At 38.5% G+C, this 16,281-nt stretch overlaps 1 long non-coding RNA gene across 1 annotated transcript; it reads right to left on the reverse strand.

Annotated features, from left to right (window-relative positions):
- Window positions 1-1,170: 1,170 nt before the first annotated feature.
- LOC135447310 (uncharacterized) lies at window positions 1,171-10,472 on the reverse strand. Its single transcript, XR_010440063.1, has 5 exons — window positions 10,422-10,472; window positions 9,051-9,283; window positions 8,207-8,308; window positions 3,807-3,901; window positions 1,171-3,004 (listed from the first exon to the last, which is right to left on the reverse strand). It is a non-coding gene; the product is annotated as an uncharacterized LOC135447310 (long non-coding RNA).
- Window positions 10,473-16,281: the final 5,809 nt, after the last annotated feature.

Consider the following 16,281-nt stretch of genomic DNA (forward strand, 5'->3'; position numbering starts at 1 on the left):
AAACAGAGGAACCTTGTCCTAATTGGGTGTCTATGTAAACACAAGTATTCCTCTAACTCTGGCTCTCTGAAGATAAATAAGGTCTATCACCAGCACCCGGGAAGAAGAATGGCAATTGTCTTACAGGAAGCAGCATGAAACTAAGGCACAAGCACTATCAATGACAGAAATATTGTCCTGTAGTTATCAGCATTGTTTTGGCTGTAGTAATACTTATAAAAGTTCTCTAAACAGCAGAGAACTTTTACCTTTTTCAACAATGTCTAACACATATTTCTCATTAATACAGGTAGTAAAATACCCAGTGAATTTTATGATGCAACTATCAAAAAAAACCCCACCTAATATACCTAAGGTGTCTTACTTGGCACCTCTTTCTTATCTTCAGTATCATAAGATCATAAATGTGTATGGCAAAACTAATGTAATTGCATCCACATTATCCAGCCCTCTCCAAAATTATTTGCACTCTGCTTGTTGTCAATTCTTCTTTACTACAAAAGAACATTTTCCAGCAAGAGCTTCTTTTGAAAGAAGGCACTGATGCACCATGCAGCAGTAATTAATAACCTCTGTCTGGAGAATTCAGGGATTATATTGTATTCTAAAGCTGAATGCTCTTTCACTCACTAAGGTGATAGTTTTGTGCAGGCACAATCAATATTTGCTGTAAATAATACATATTTCCCAGTAATTACACACATATATATGGAATACACATATGTTTTACAATTTGAGCTTAACTTGCAGCCATTTTAGTAGAATTTTCCTTCAGCATGATTACAGTACTAAGCTCCTGCAATTCATTTTTTGCCTCCCCCACCTCAAAGCTATATAATTTGCAATACTAGAGATGTCACAGATGACTGACTAGACATAGCTATTGTCAGTTGGGGGCACATATCAGTGAAAACACAATATAAAGCACCCAAACTAAAATGAGACCAAAGCACATCCAAAATTAATTCCAGAATCTGGAACCAGCATTTACATAAAATTTTTATCTTTCTAAGAAAAGGGTGAAAGAGGTCTCAGGCACCACTTGTGCATGCACAGTTCTGTGTTGCACTTAATAGAATCCATTCTCACTGAAAAAGCAGTGAGGATTTTCTAAGAGTTGGATTTATTATACATTCTCCAGACATCTAAGTTTGTGTTTCCCATGTGCTGGCAGAAATGCCCTTGTCAAATTAGTCACTGAAGCCCTTACTTTGAGTTCAGGCTTAAAACATTGAATACATGAACAACTCAGAATCTTTGAGTACGAAGCATAAGAATCAAGGTGTACATTTGTATTCCTGTTTATTATTATGTAGAACTGCACAACAGGTAAGATTTATTTTTTAAGTGTGTGTGTGCATGTGCATTTTATTTGTTAAAGAATTGCACTTACCATATAAAAACTGCACTTAATTTCCAACATCTAAAAAGCTCCCTACCTTCATACAGCATGGCCAAATTTGTATTTGCATGGATCCTCTTTTGCAGTGGGTGACATGAGTAGCAGTTTGCAGGACAGACATTGCAGATAAACTTTGCACAAAATGCTAGCAGTGAAAACAATGAGAAATATTCCTGTTTTAAGACTCACCTACATTAAAGCAAGAGATCATGACTTCTAAATGATTCAAGCAGCCTTCATTTTGTGGGAAACTCTCCTACTACTACTTTTCCTCCTTCTTAAACCTGTTTTCTCCTCTTTGTATTATGGTTAGAGGAGTAACCTATCTCAAATATGCTGAAACCCATTACTTTGCCACTCAGCTCTCTATAGAAATTGTTACTGTCAGTTCATTTTTCTCTTTATAAGTAATTATTTCTTTGGTGTCAAATGTCAAACAATTGAATACAGTTTTTTTATATTTGCATATTTCCTTTGATTTTAATACAGCCGTTTGATGTATTTGTAACAAGTTCTCTACTCCTGTCCAAGTTCCATTCACTTTAATGAACAGATCAGTTTGCCAGGTGTCTCCATCAGTAAATTTGGATCTTTGGTTGTTTTCACTTGTTACATTTCTTTCTGTAACTTCCATTGTCAGTGTCACCACAGGAACAGAATATCTGTTTGTTGGGGAAATAAAGATGTTGGAACATGTCTGAGGTTTGGTTTAAAAAGCAGTAGCAAACTAGACAAGGAAGTCGGGTTTCTCTTCTGAAACCAAGTATGTGATGATATTTTAGTATCAGAACATTAACAAGGAATCATGTTGAAGTAACCTATGCTGGTTCTTCAGACAGCGTACACATAATTGAGCTAATCAGGGAGTTAGCCAGAGAAGTGATAAAACACTACAAGCAAGGATTCTGCGCGAAAGAGATTGGTCCTTATAAATAACATTCATTATTAATTTTCAACAGTGAGCACTTAGTGAGCATAATACAGAAAACAGTCCCTACCAAGTCTGCTGTCAATGTCCAGGTTAAGGTCTGCAACAGAAATAATCTCATCTGTCCCAGCGACAGGCCTTTTTCAGAGATTACCCACCACCTGTAGTTAATAGTGAGTAGATGGGCCATCTCCCCAGACGCAGCCCTCAGTCCCGAGCGCAGCTCGGGTTTAGCCAGCAGCCAGGGGCACCCGGAGAGAGGCAGCGCACGGCCCCGACACGGTCCCGACGCCTGCGGGTGTTCTTCCAAGAATCTCCCCAGTTGGGAGGCGATGGCGTTGGCGGTGAGGCGCACACGTGTGGTGGCATCCCTGCCCTCCGAGCAGGCGGTGATTCTTTGGCATCCTGCGACCCCTAGTGAGAGCCGGGGCCGCCCCTGCCCCCGGCCCGCCAGGCCCCGGCCATTTCCAGGTCGCGGGCAGAACATCTCCCGTGGGGTTCCCGCTTCCCCCATACACTGACTGGAAGCTACTATAAAAACATCATAACGCCTTGCCTTTGCTTGCTTCGAAACAATGCCCTGATTGTGTGGCAACTTCACAAAACGCTGCTGGAAGCTCTCAAGGCAGTGGAGGGAGAGGCGAGAGACCGGACTCATCTTCTACATAGCACCCCTGGAAAGAAAGACAGACAGACAGAAAGAAAACTGCCGGCTCCACTTCTACTTAATTATCCGCATGTAAGGCCTAAGCCTTTGCAAATAGCAACGATCAGGAGGGAAATGTGTTTGTTTGCCCACTGGTGCTAGGAAAACACTGGTGGAAGTCAGTCTCAGCGTGCAAATTTGCAAGCTAAGCTTTACTCTGTCATCATGCTCAGATCCCCCAGAACAAAGGAGTTTAAAACAATGATTGGTTCTGTTCTAAACGCATACATGAATTAAAAGCTGAAAATGTAAACATGCAATTATTGAAGAGGAAAAGGCATTTCTTAACTTGGTTCAGTTCCTTCTGCTAAGATCAAGTTGGTATACATGCTTCAGAATGTGTGTTTGAATATCCAGACAATGGTAAATATCAAACTGTGTTCTGTGCAGAGACGTACTGCACACACATTTGTAGGGCCACAGCTACAGTAGGAAAGGAGGGAGTCTGCTGTTTTAATGCCTACAATTAACAAATAAAACATGCAAACAGTTCTACCTAATGCTAAAAATAAACATGCCAGAACTTGTGTGTGATTATCCAATAGAAATTATAATACACATAATATCACTTTTTCAGTGGGAAGATCTTGACTATTTTACTGGAGATGCACTGTTATCTGTCAGATTAAAAGATTCCAGGGTATGAAATGCACCTGGTTTTCAAAGACACACATTAATCTCTTGTGATATATTCATTTCTAAAGAAGCAGTAGAGGCCTAGAATAAGGGGGGTTTATTCAGTGTTTTACATCAAAATAATTATGACTTGCCTTTGATTAATAGAATTGTCTTCTGATTCGTAGCTTTCTAAAACCCACTAAGCTCAAATTCAAGCCTTCTAGTCAGTCTTCCCAGAAGTTTTCATCTGCTTGCAACCAAAACTAAAAGTTAAATACCTTCAGCAGTTCAGATTTAACAGCCTACATTGAACTCACCCAAAGGATTTTCTTTTAGAGTTGAACTTTTCACAGAAGTTTGCATAATGGGAGCATGGATAATATGAATGTTAGACAAGCCTACATGTGCCATCTCTTATTTTTCCAAAGTTTCTTTTACATGGTTTAGTGCCTCCTATCCATTGCTCACTTTGCTAAATCACCACTTTAAGCAACATACTGTCAAACCTGTATATTGCCTCTGAGAAAATGACTAGTGTGGAGAATTCATTGTTAGTTATACTTCTTTTATGTATTTAAAACACCTATCTATTATACTTCAAAGGAGAGAAAGGAGTTCACCTTTCTGCAGCAGTGTGGTGAATATCACAGCTTGCATAACCCGTAATAGTACATCAGAGTGAAGAAATGGTCAGTAAAAGAGCCATGTCCCTTCTACAAAATCTCTCCTCAATCTGCTGGGCTAATTTTTCCTTAACTTTGCCGCACATATGGGCAACCTACTACCCAGGAGTTTTTGTAGAAGTGTTTGGCTGAGCAGAGAGGCTGCAAACCCTCTAAACAGCAATATAATCCTGCTGTGTCACACTGAGAGAGGGAGGGCAAGCAGTCTCTCAGGAACAGTAAACCTGATTCTGTCCAGCAATGTACATCAGGCTGGTGGCTTGGTTCAAGGCTATTGAGTCCTTCACTGCTGCACAAATCAATTTGTTTAAAAATATTTTTATGCAATTGGAAGTCTACATTACTGAAAGTAAATGATATAATTTTTAAAGCATATAGTTTACGTTCAGATTTGTGTATCTTATTTACTGAAGACTGACCTAAGCAGAAAATAAAGATCTAACTTTTTCAGAATCGCTATAAAAGCTTTCTATAAATAATTTGTTCTTTAACCAAATAATTCTGGAAATTCTTACAAAAAATGCAAATTGTAAGTTGATATTTACATACATTCTCTGTAGGTGTCAGCATTGCTTTATATTGTTATAGAGAACTGTATTTTTTTTCTTCTCAGAGAAAGAAGACATGCAGACTTGCCATGTTCCACATGAAAGACAACTTTTGCACTGCCAGTTTTTCTACCATGCAAGTCAGACTAAAAGATTCACTACCAAAATAAATGTACAGCAAAACCGTACACTGTTTTCCCATACACCATTTGAAGTTTTAAAACTTTTCTATTGCAGTTATTTTTCAAATAAATATCAATTGTATAGATGCAAACATAAAGTTCATATAAGCTTTGCAAATGTTTCTCAAATGTTGCAAGGAGGAATAATTCAGTTGAATAAATGCTAAATAAATTGTTAGTCTTCCTTCTTTACACAGGCAGTAAGCTGGACCCAAAAAAGTTCTTTTAATTTTCTAGTGAAATTCTCAGAAAGCCACTATAGGGCAAAATTTATTTAATACTTTCATTCATAAACTCATCATACAAAAGAAAATCTACTGCTGAGATCTGCTGATAATACATTATTGAGATGAATTATCCACGCAGAAGAGAATTGTACTACCATACTAGAAGTGAATGACCTTGGAAGCTAAAGTAGTAGTAATTGGATGAAAATGAATTGTATGAAGTACAAGGTCATAAATAAAGCATAACAACAAGCATTGTTTCTGGGATCTCAGGCATAAAGAGTGATTGAAGAATGATATTAATGAAATAGTCAAACAAAATTATTATCAACCTCCTGTACCCATGAAAGAGAAACACAATCCAAGCCTCTATGAAGCAAGATATTTTCAATTAAAAAAAGAAACATCAATGACATTATTACAAGCTCAATGAACATTACTTGAAATTGTGCATATATTCCATTCTTTTCATTAAAGGAATGGAGAGCCTTTTTTTCAGGAGACTATTAAGAGTGCACTTCAAAATCATTTGAAGGGATATTTTAGTTTCCTATAAGAGTAGTGGGAAACAAATTACTACATAAGAAAAAACACAAGGAAAAAAGTCTACAACCTACTTAAGAATAGCATTAAATCTGGTAAAGAGAGTCTGACACCACTGCCCAAAAGGAAGAAATCCCATTACTTTTCAAAGAGAGTTCAAAAGAGAACATATGACCTATCTGCTTGGTCTAAGAATGTGATGGAATCTGTGTCCCAGTGAGGCCTGAGTAGCCCAATATTTCATTTGCATTACAGATTTGAACCTGCTGCTGTACCTTTATCTATTGATAAAGTCAAGTACTACTTGCAGCCATTGATTGTGGGCAGTCTCAGCTGGTCTAAGTGAAATGGAACAGATGAGAGTTTGTGGGTCTTTTTGCAGTGGTAATCTCAGAATCTATTTAGACAGGATTTATCCTTCTTCACTACAATTGAAAAGCACCTTGATTAGATGCTACTTGATTCCCAGCACTGGCTGGCTCACAACCAATATTTTTGAGTTCGGGAATTTAATTTACATGAGGATTTCACACTGGGCATTTACCTAAGTGCAAGTTTTACCTATGTATTTCCATAACACACATGCTTTAGAAAACATTGCTTCTAAAGATTTGTTTACACATAAATTTTTTGTCTTCTCTGGCCCCCTCCCACCATGCCTCTAATAAATTTGTCCATAAAACTGTAGAGCTACACTGACTTATTTTTAGGTCATCTCAAAAGTACTTAGAAGCTCCTATTAATGGCACAGTAGAATGCTGAGTTCTCTGTAACTCTGTGGCTGCAGAATCTTGTCTCTATCACAGATTTGCCCTTGGGCTGCAGAGTAAACAAAGAGAGTATTTATAGCCTTTCTCATACAAAGAGATTTGATCATTCAGAAAGAAGGCAGTGAATTGTACAGAACTTTCTATATCCCCAGGCTAAGTACTAATATTAGTGTTAAGGAAAAGCTGATGTCACCTGATCTGTCACAGTATCTGCATTTGTACATCTCTGGATAACAATGGGACAAAAAGGTTAATTATTATTTTTGAATTAATTTATCTCAATACAGTCCCAGTGTCATGACAGATTTAGAAATACTGGCCTCCACCTGAATTACATCAGATTGCTATAGTTGATACAGGATATAGGAAAAATCAAAGTAACACTTCTCAGAGTTTATCCAAAGAAAGTTTTAAGGAAACAGATGGCTCTGACCATTTGGAAATGGCCCATAGCTATTACTCTTAATAAGAGAATCTAGAGATGAGGCAGAAATTCCTCCCCCCCCACCTTTTTTTTCCAGGCTGTAATTTGATTCTAACAAAAGATTCAGAAGACTGTTGGAAGATGCACAGCTTTTTGTACATAAGCAGAAAGTAAACAGAATAAGCTCGATGACTTAACTGGCGTTCTCTAAGTCATTCTCTACCCTCTAAATCCAATATGCTTGTTTTGGAGAAGTTTGATTTAAGCTACATCTTACAATGTGGCACTCGGCAGAGCTTTGCTTTGTTGAGAATACCCTTGGCTGGAAGCCTCACTTACTCAGCTGGATTGAGTCCTCCAGCTCAGGCTGCTTGTGCTGCAGTGTCAGAGACATTGCCCTGTCCCTCCGTGCTGAGTACACACTCTGCCATGCTCACCATCACAGCCACATCCTCCTCAGCCCTGGGATATTCTCATAAAATCAGTTTTTATTATCCCCAACAAAGGCTGATTGCTGTAATTAAAAACCTAAGTAAAAACATCCAATGCAAGTTTATGATTTTGCCTAGCTTCTATGATGAATAACTACTTGAAAAGCAACAAACCCTTTTATGACTTTAAAATATATTAGAATTCAGCAGAGCCATCAGATTGATCTCGTAACTTTTTGTAACTTTTTTCTTTATTGTTTGCTGCCAATCCAAAATCCAAATTCTTACTAAATTTTTTTAAAGGATTTAAACATTCAAATCCTTAAAACAAACTGCTAAAAATGCAGAGTTATAACAAATTAGATAAATGCTCAATGCAAGGAAATATTTTTAGATTCCTAATGTATTGCCTTTTACATTACATTTTGTCATGCAATAGGTGAAGTGATAATGGGAATATTTCCTAAGTATTTAATCACTTGGAAAATAAGAATAAAAATTTTGGCAATCTCTCATTGATTTTCCACTATAAAACAATAAAGTGATTTTCAGTGCAGTGACTTCAAAGCACGAGGACTGGAAACCAATAATATCTTAGAAAGGTGGGAATCCCCTTTATGAGCTATGACAGAGATCCTGTTTGTATTGCTGAAAGGGACAGAGTTTGAAGATGTCAGAGATAAGGAGGAAAAAAGTTCTTTTTTAATCTTATGATGCCATGATTTGAAGAAAAATCATACTCACATTTTAGTAATAGTTCATCTGAGCAGACTGGAGCCTGCAGTGCAGCTTTTAAGTGCAGTGTGGATCCTACTCTTCATTGATTAAACCCTTCCTAAGTAAAACCTAGTTACACAGGAACAGAGGGCAACTGGATTACTTCTACTTTGTTCTAGAATGAGGAAAAGTTAATTCTGACTGCATCACTGTAAAATTGGCTAAACTGATGTGTAAAAGTAGGTGTGGAAATGGAAAGGGTAATCACAGTGAGGTACATGGAGAACAGACCAGATGCAAATTGAATTCTTGAAAGCTGATACACCAGTTTCATTTTGGTTGTGATTTTGAAAGAATCCCTTACAATAAAAAGAAACTAGATTATTTCAAAAAATTGTAAAAGAAAGCAAACCCTTCACAGAGAGTTTGAAGCTACACTAGTAGGATATAGATCTGAGTATCAAAGATAAATGCACATAATAAATTAGGAAACTTGTAATTAATGTTTGGTAGTTTGCACTACTATTTCATATCCACATATACCAAAGACTAACTTACTCCTAGTAACTTTTTCTAGTTTTCTATTTAACAGTTGACTAAATGATAGATATATGTATACAGATAACTGTTATTAATACTTCAAATAGCTATAAAGAGTGTAGAATATGGTGTACTGAAGGCACAAGATACATTTGTACAACTCCCTTGCAAAACAACTTGTAATGTGATTGCACATTACATTAAATGCAAGAATAATAGTAATCACAGGATTCAACACTTTTTTTTCATATTGGTAGCACAGAATGCGGACCCATGCCCTCAGATTTCTCAGGAAATTCGGTATTTTGCTTTTTCTGTCCCAAAACAGTACCTCACAGGATCTTTTTAGCAAAGACAGTGGCAGAAACTCATTCTCCAGGGCAACACACAGTTTCCTCAGCTACAAGACCATCCTTTCTTTTCTTGACATCCCAACTCATTCGAAACACATATCCCAACTTCCTCAACAAAACTGAGATGAGTCTTGCAAACAACAGACTCTTTCACTGTGTTGTGCTGATTCATTCCAAGCACTGTTCATCCTGCACACTGAATGAGGCATTCCTGTGGGAAAACAAAGGATGAGATCATGTAATTAAAGACTATCTCATAATGTACACAAGGATTGAACTATAATGGCCTCAGCAGTCTTAATTCTATTTCTTAACTCTTGAATGATTAGGAGGTTTTTGTTTTCTAAATCAATAGTTATGAGTGAAGACACTTTAAAATAACCAAAACTTCCAAATAAAAAAATTAGCCACATGGAACCATACTAACTACTGCTTTATGGTATGCAAGGAGAATTATCAGTGGATCTAGCTGGAGTGGAAAACAACAACACTGCTCCTTTTGTTGAACATTGTATTCTCAATTTGCCTATCCATTAATGTTAATATGTTTTCATAAAGCATAAATGTTATGTTATATGAACAGAGATGTTTCAATTTTAATGTAATTCTGGCAGATTAAATTATTTTTAGATGCTGATTCCCAACAGGTCACAAGCTTGCTCACTCCAGAGGGATGCTGATGAGTCTCTTCATATTCTCCAGACCTAGGTGACCAACACAGAGATCCTACAGACCTTGTTCTCTTCTGTGTACTCTGTCAAGTTGGACACAGAATGGTCATTCCATTCTGAAGGACATTTAACTTTTTGTAGAAATTCTAATTTAAAGGCATTAAGTTTCCGAATCTCTCCTAAAATGGATGTCATTCTCCCCTCCCTCAGCACAAGTCTCTGGTACATGTATAGCTCATCTGGAAGTTAGAAGCCTGAAACTCAGCCATTCATTATTCTTCGACCATTCCTGAGAGCTGGATCTTCTGCAAGACCTGACAGCCATCCCACAGCAAGAGATTATTTTGAAAAACACATCCCTCCTCCCTGAAATTCTAGATCTGGAAAGCACTTTGTTTTGAAGCTGCAGAGAAGCAGATTTCAGACGCTTAGGCCTCACGTTTTCTGTCTGAGCACAGCAGTGCTTGGTGTGCCAGGCAGCAGCACAGGCAGGGCTGCTCTGCAGGAGCAGGGGCCCAGGGCAAGCCCAGCACAGCCCCACACCACACCAGCACCATGGGCAGAGGAGGCACTGGACAAAGAGCCCATCCAGGCACTCCAGCAGGGAGCAGATGGAAGCAAGGCTTGAGTTAAGGCTGCAGCAGGAAACAGAGGGGATAGAAATAAGCAACAAGCTACCTGCAAGGCAATTTCAGGTCCAGCAAGGGAAGCAGGGGTAGACAGAGAGACACATAAACCCAGCACAGGGGAGTCTCAGGTCTGAGCTTTATGGAGCCCCAGAGCCTATAGGCAGAGGGGGTGTGGGTGGGGGTCCCAGGTGAGCGTGCTCAGGGACCTTAATGCCTGTTAGTGCACTCAGGGCATGTGGAATGTTATGTTCAGTGCTGGGGTTTAAACTAGCAGTAGAAGGGCCTTCAGAGCCTCAGCGTGTTCAGTAGTTTCCAGGCTCCATAGGAGGGTGTGAGCTTCTATGAATAATTCCCATTTGTTCTTTTTTTTCCCAGATTCATTTGGGGCTTTGTGGCTAATATCACTTATTTAAATGATTTACTCTTCCTCTCTTTCTTTAGCTATATTTGACTTATACTGGCTTCATTTGTTTGAAGCCATATCCTTCCTTTCTCTGTTCTTTTTGTCTCCTTTGTTCATATTATATGTTGTTGAAATGTAAACTTCTGGGGACTGCAGTATGGAACAAGTTCCTCAACTCCAGTTGAACTCATTAATGTTGGGAACAAGAGCTAATCAAGCAAAAAGTCTGTAAAACCTTTTGTTCCTCACTCCTGGATTTTTTTCCATCACATATGCTTGGAACTCCAGTTCCAAGAACCATTTCTACGTTTTTCTAGGGTGAAGAACAAGTGGTGAGCAGCACAACAACTCAATAAAGCAGTGTGGCACTGATGGTGAAAAAATGTTCCATAATCACTTGAACTTTAGGGCATGTTAGTGAGCTGTTTCATGAGTTTTGCCAGAGCCCCTTTGTTTTAAGATTTCACACCAGAAACCACCATCCTATACTGGATAATTTTTGACACAAAAGGTAGCAGGTCATAGTCTCAGTTATGTTCTGTTTCCTTTCCCCTGTTTAGGAACCAAAAACTGTTGGCAGAACAGACAGGAAACTCTCAGTGCGGAAGAACTTCGCTGGGCTTATTGATGCCATGCAATACTGGACTTCAGATGCACTGAGCATTCAGAGCAGTACAGATACATTGTTAGAATCAGTTACACCAAAAAAAAAAAATCTATGTTTACCTGTGACAACAAGAAATTGCACCCAGCAACACAGCTGACACACATCATCTCAGAGTAATGGGTGTAGCACCAGGACACTCTGCTGACTTCACCCCTGCTGTTCCTTGCTGATCTGTCCCTGTACAGTCGTATGCAGACAGTCCTGAGCTAGTTCACTCACTCTCTGACCAGGCGCTGCACAAGATTTTATTGCCCCAAAATTCTTCAGAGATTCAGAAGCTGACCCTCTCAACCTCTCTATGAAGCACATCCAAGCAGGATTTACAAGCTTAGACACGGTTCCCTGCTAACATGGTCTGAATGCTTTACAGACCATGGAGTGAACAAAGTGGTGTCATGACTTATGTGCTTGTACTTGGACAGCTATCCAAGTGCTAGAAAATCCAACCTTAATTCAGATGTTAAAGCAATCTGTTAGAGATGCAGGATTTGACTGCTTACATAAAATAAATTATGCTGGTTAGATAAGTATGCTTATCATAGCGTTTTTACATATCTTCATTATTCCAGTGGACTGTTTCCAATCTAGTGACATATTTCTATATATTTTCACTGAAGCCCAAGATACAGAGCAAAGCACTCTGGGTTTTCTGAGTGAGAAGATGATCAAAATTCATAAATATGCATTTAGTAATTCATTTGGCCAGTGCTAAACAGAACCCTTTATACAGACTTCTCAAAAACATTCAGCGTGTGAGGTGAGTTCATTAATGTGGTGTAGCAGATGTGGAGCAGCCAAGATTTGGCCTAGAGCAAGAATGATGAGCTTCATCACTGCTGGTTTTGCTAAAAGATTCTACTGATGATACAAAGTAGGACTAAAATGCCTGAAGAACTGCTGTTTTTTCTGGTCCTCTTTCTGGTGCAGAGGCTGTTCTTGGGAGAATTTTGATGTAACTGAACTATAATTCTAGTTAGAAAACACTCACACAAACTCAAATTAAATACAACATTGAAACTGTTCAAACATTTAATTATGCATAAAGCAGAGAACATATTTTAGTGATGTATAAATCAGAATGAAATGGGGTGGAGGGCTTGGAAGAAAGTAAAATTCCCTTGTTAGTGGCAATTCCAGAGGAGGGCCATGAATATGACCAGAGGACTGGAGCACACACCTGTCCTGTGAAGAAAAGCTGAGAGAGATGGAGTTGCTTAACCTGGAGAAGAACACGTTCATGGAGATTTTGTGACAGATGATGACTTTTACCAGGGCCTGCAGTGACAGCACAAGGGGCAAGAATTTTAAGCTGAAAGAAGATTTATTTAGTTCAGTTATAAGCATGACATTTTTTACAGTGGAGATGGTGAGGTGCTGGAACAGGTTGCCCAAAGATGTTCTGAATGCCCCACTCCCAGAAGTGACCAAGGCCAGGCTGGATGGGGTTTTGAGTGACCTGGAATAGTGGAAGGTGTTCCTGTCCATGGCAGGGGGCGTTGAAATGAAGTGATCTTTAAGGGCCCTTCCTACCCCAATCATTCTGTGATTTTCAGATTCTACTCTCTTATCTTTAAGTATATGAGATTTTATAGTATGGTCATGCTTGTTTATAAATACTTTGATAATTACAATAACATTTAATTCACTACTTCAACTCATCTTTTGCATTTAAATTAATTAAACAATTTTCTTTAATATTATAAATATATTTTAAATGTACACAAATTATAAGCTCCTTCTTCTGAGATCAGTGAATATTTAGCAAATTTTGAAATGTAACTCTGGGACATATACAGTGCACATTTGAGTTATAGAAAATTCTAGTATGTACAAACAGAATAGATGAAGTTGTGTCTCAGATATTGAAATGTAGTCTGCCAAATATAAATAGCAACAAACCACTGACTTTTGACTTAAATGTAGCAATTGCTTTGTGTTCAGGTGCTGAGTTTCAACGGCTAAGAGAGCTTTAGCAAGACAATAAAAAAACAGGATTTAAACAAATCTTCACCAGTTTTCATGGCTGTGTTTTGATGCAAAATCTATGTTAGGAAAAAAATAAACAGCATTATATTCTGTTTTACTTGATAAAAGACTTGAAAAAGGCAGTATCCTAGCAACTAGACATCAGAACTTTGCAGTGCAAACACCTTGACCCTTCACTGTACCAACAATAAAAAGAGAATAATGAAATTCCAAACTTGCAATGAATCCTAACATCAAACCTGGAAAAAAACCAGCTCAACAATACATAGTAGATTTGGGTTCATTTTTTTTCTGGCAGAACTATATGCTGAGACAACTTCCATAATACCATTCTTTGATTGATAAGGCCAGAGAGTTTGCATTCTTGTCCATTTATGTCTCTAACTGTGGATCTCTAAAACCTTATTGTATAAGGTTTCTTTTGATTACTTTTATTTCATATCCAACAACTATCTTTTTCTGGACCTGTTCCTCCTATTTAACACAAGCTGTGTTGTGGTCCTCTCCTCAATCTGCTCCATCCCAAAACAATAAAAAATGTTGTTAATACATGAGGATACTTGATAAGTATCAGGGAGTACAGATCCCTGGAACATCTAAAGAAAGTGCCAGAAGTGGGCCACATGTCACAAACCAATAAACTACAAAGCCATTTTATAAAGCCAGCTGTATAATAGAACTACATTCATTTAATGTCTCTTCCATGCTTTCAAAGCACTTACTGATCTAATCAAATGAAACCCTATCTCTGGCCTCATCATATACTATTGATGCCTGTTTCTAGAAGACCATCAAAATTGTTGTTAGCTCTGCAAACACTACAATACTTTTTTTTGGGTCTTGTATGACATGCATTCATTCCACTCTTATTTTGGGTACTTCCTGCCTTGGTTTTATTCTGTTGCCATAAGAGTGAGAAAAATAAAGTTATTTGGATAAAGAAGCTGACACCAGGATACATTTCATCTGCACAGTAATCAATAGCAGCCAGAGCTCACAAGGAAAACGTGAACTGAGATTTTTTCCTCTCTTTGTTTTGAGCATTGGTGAAGACCTGAATGTGCTGGCCATCCTCTCCAGCTAATGGCATGCTGAAATGTGTGCACTATTTCAGTAAATCCAACACTCCTCACTGACCTATTGTATACCACAGAGTAGCACAGAGGAAGTTAACTATAAACATATTGGTGCCTTTGCATGAGAAGGGCACAGGACTGATGGGGAGGGCAGGCTGAGGGAGGGAATCTGGGAAGGCCAAAGCCAACTCCACCAGTATTCGTGGCAGGCAACATCTTGCAAATGACCATCGGAAGGAAGGAGGGCTCAGCTTCTAGGTAGGTTTCCAGTTCAAAAATCACAGTGATTTGCCAGCCAAAACCCCTCTGTTGGGCCTTCTGCTCTACATGCTGGGCCTTGGGCAGAGGTTAGCTGGGGAGAAGGCCCAGCAGCGTGTCCAGAAATGGCTCTGGCTCTGTCTGAGAGCCAAAGGTTGCTCACGGCTCCTGTGCTCACTCACACTGACTTGGAAAAAGGCCCCTCTCTCCCAGTAGGACATTGGAACCATCAGGTTATCAGGCAGTTTCTATTCCTCTGCACACAGCTACTCCACTGTGGTTTAGAAAGTACCACATTTACGAGAGAAATATACCACATAAAATTCATGAACTAGGCAAAATTGATAAAACTGAGAAGATCAAGGAAGTGTATGTACTTGGCAATGACTAAAGCCAAAATAAAATGTTTACTAGTGCAGGTAATTGAAAGACTTATTCTGTGCAGTGCTGTTTTCTGTCTGGAAAGAAGGATAAGATACTCCATCCTTAAGGAAGAATGAACTTTTTCAGAGTGGGCTAGTTACTACAGAATATGTAGAAAAACCTTATGCTATCTAGAGTTAAATATTTTGAAATTCCACGTAGGACTCCCAGAAGAGTATCTTAGAGGATTTCAACTGATTGTTTTTATTTTCTGAGACTTTTTAATAACTGAGTCAACGTCAGAAAACTGGAGCAGTACCAATATTCTTTTGCTGTTATTCAAAAGGTCACGCAAGATGAGCTAGGGAACAGAAGGACAAATGGTCTGACGTCAATCCAAACACACAGAACTGAAACAGATAAGATGCTTCATTTTTATAAGGTATTATTCATACTGTAACACAGCTATAGGATCATTCCTTCCATCAGCCTGATATCTTCCCAGGAGATCTCCATTTCAAAATGCCTGGCAGCCCCAGGCTTAAGGCAGTTTCTTGGAAGGTAGGAAAACTTTCTTCTTACCAGGCTGAGAGAGGAATCTGGGCTCTTTTCATGTACCCCAAGTAGGCATGCTAGCACTCAGACATACAGGAGAACCACCCCTTACTTGAGTATCTCAAGCCAGCTTTCCTATGTGTGCAGTAAAAATAATTTGGATGTGTCAGAAAATTTCATTATAACTGAAAATATTTTCCATATTTTTTATATATTAATATTACCTGATTTATGAGTTTGGATATAAGAATAATAGCTGGTAATACCTATTTCAGAAAATCCTGCCCTAAAATTGATCAGTAAAGGTTCTTGCAATTACTATGTGTTTTCTTATTCAAAGCAATTTCTAAGAAAATTTTAATATGAAAATTTCTGAGTCCTTCCACATCCAGGCTGCACAGTTGGTGTGCTCATCTCACCTTTAGGCAGCTGTAGTATTGTTCAATAACAGCCCATCCTGCTTCCACACTCACCAGCCATGGAAGAAAGTATAAATAAATCCATTTATTAGCATGTCTGCAAATGTGTGCACACACAGGTACACTACACACACCAGCACAGCTTCCTCTTGCTACGTTGTTCTTTGCATTCCTTAGCTGTG

Source organism: Zonotrichia leucophrys, chromosome 4 (assembly GCF_028769735.1).
Source record: "Zonotrichia leucophrys gambelii isolate GWCS_2022_RI chromosome 4, RI_Zleu_2.0, whole genome shotgun sequence".
NCBI classification, from domain to species: Eukaryota; Metazoa; Chordata; class Aves; order Passeriformes; family Passerellidae; genus Zonotrichia; species Zonotrichia leucophrys.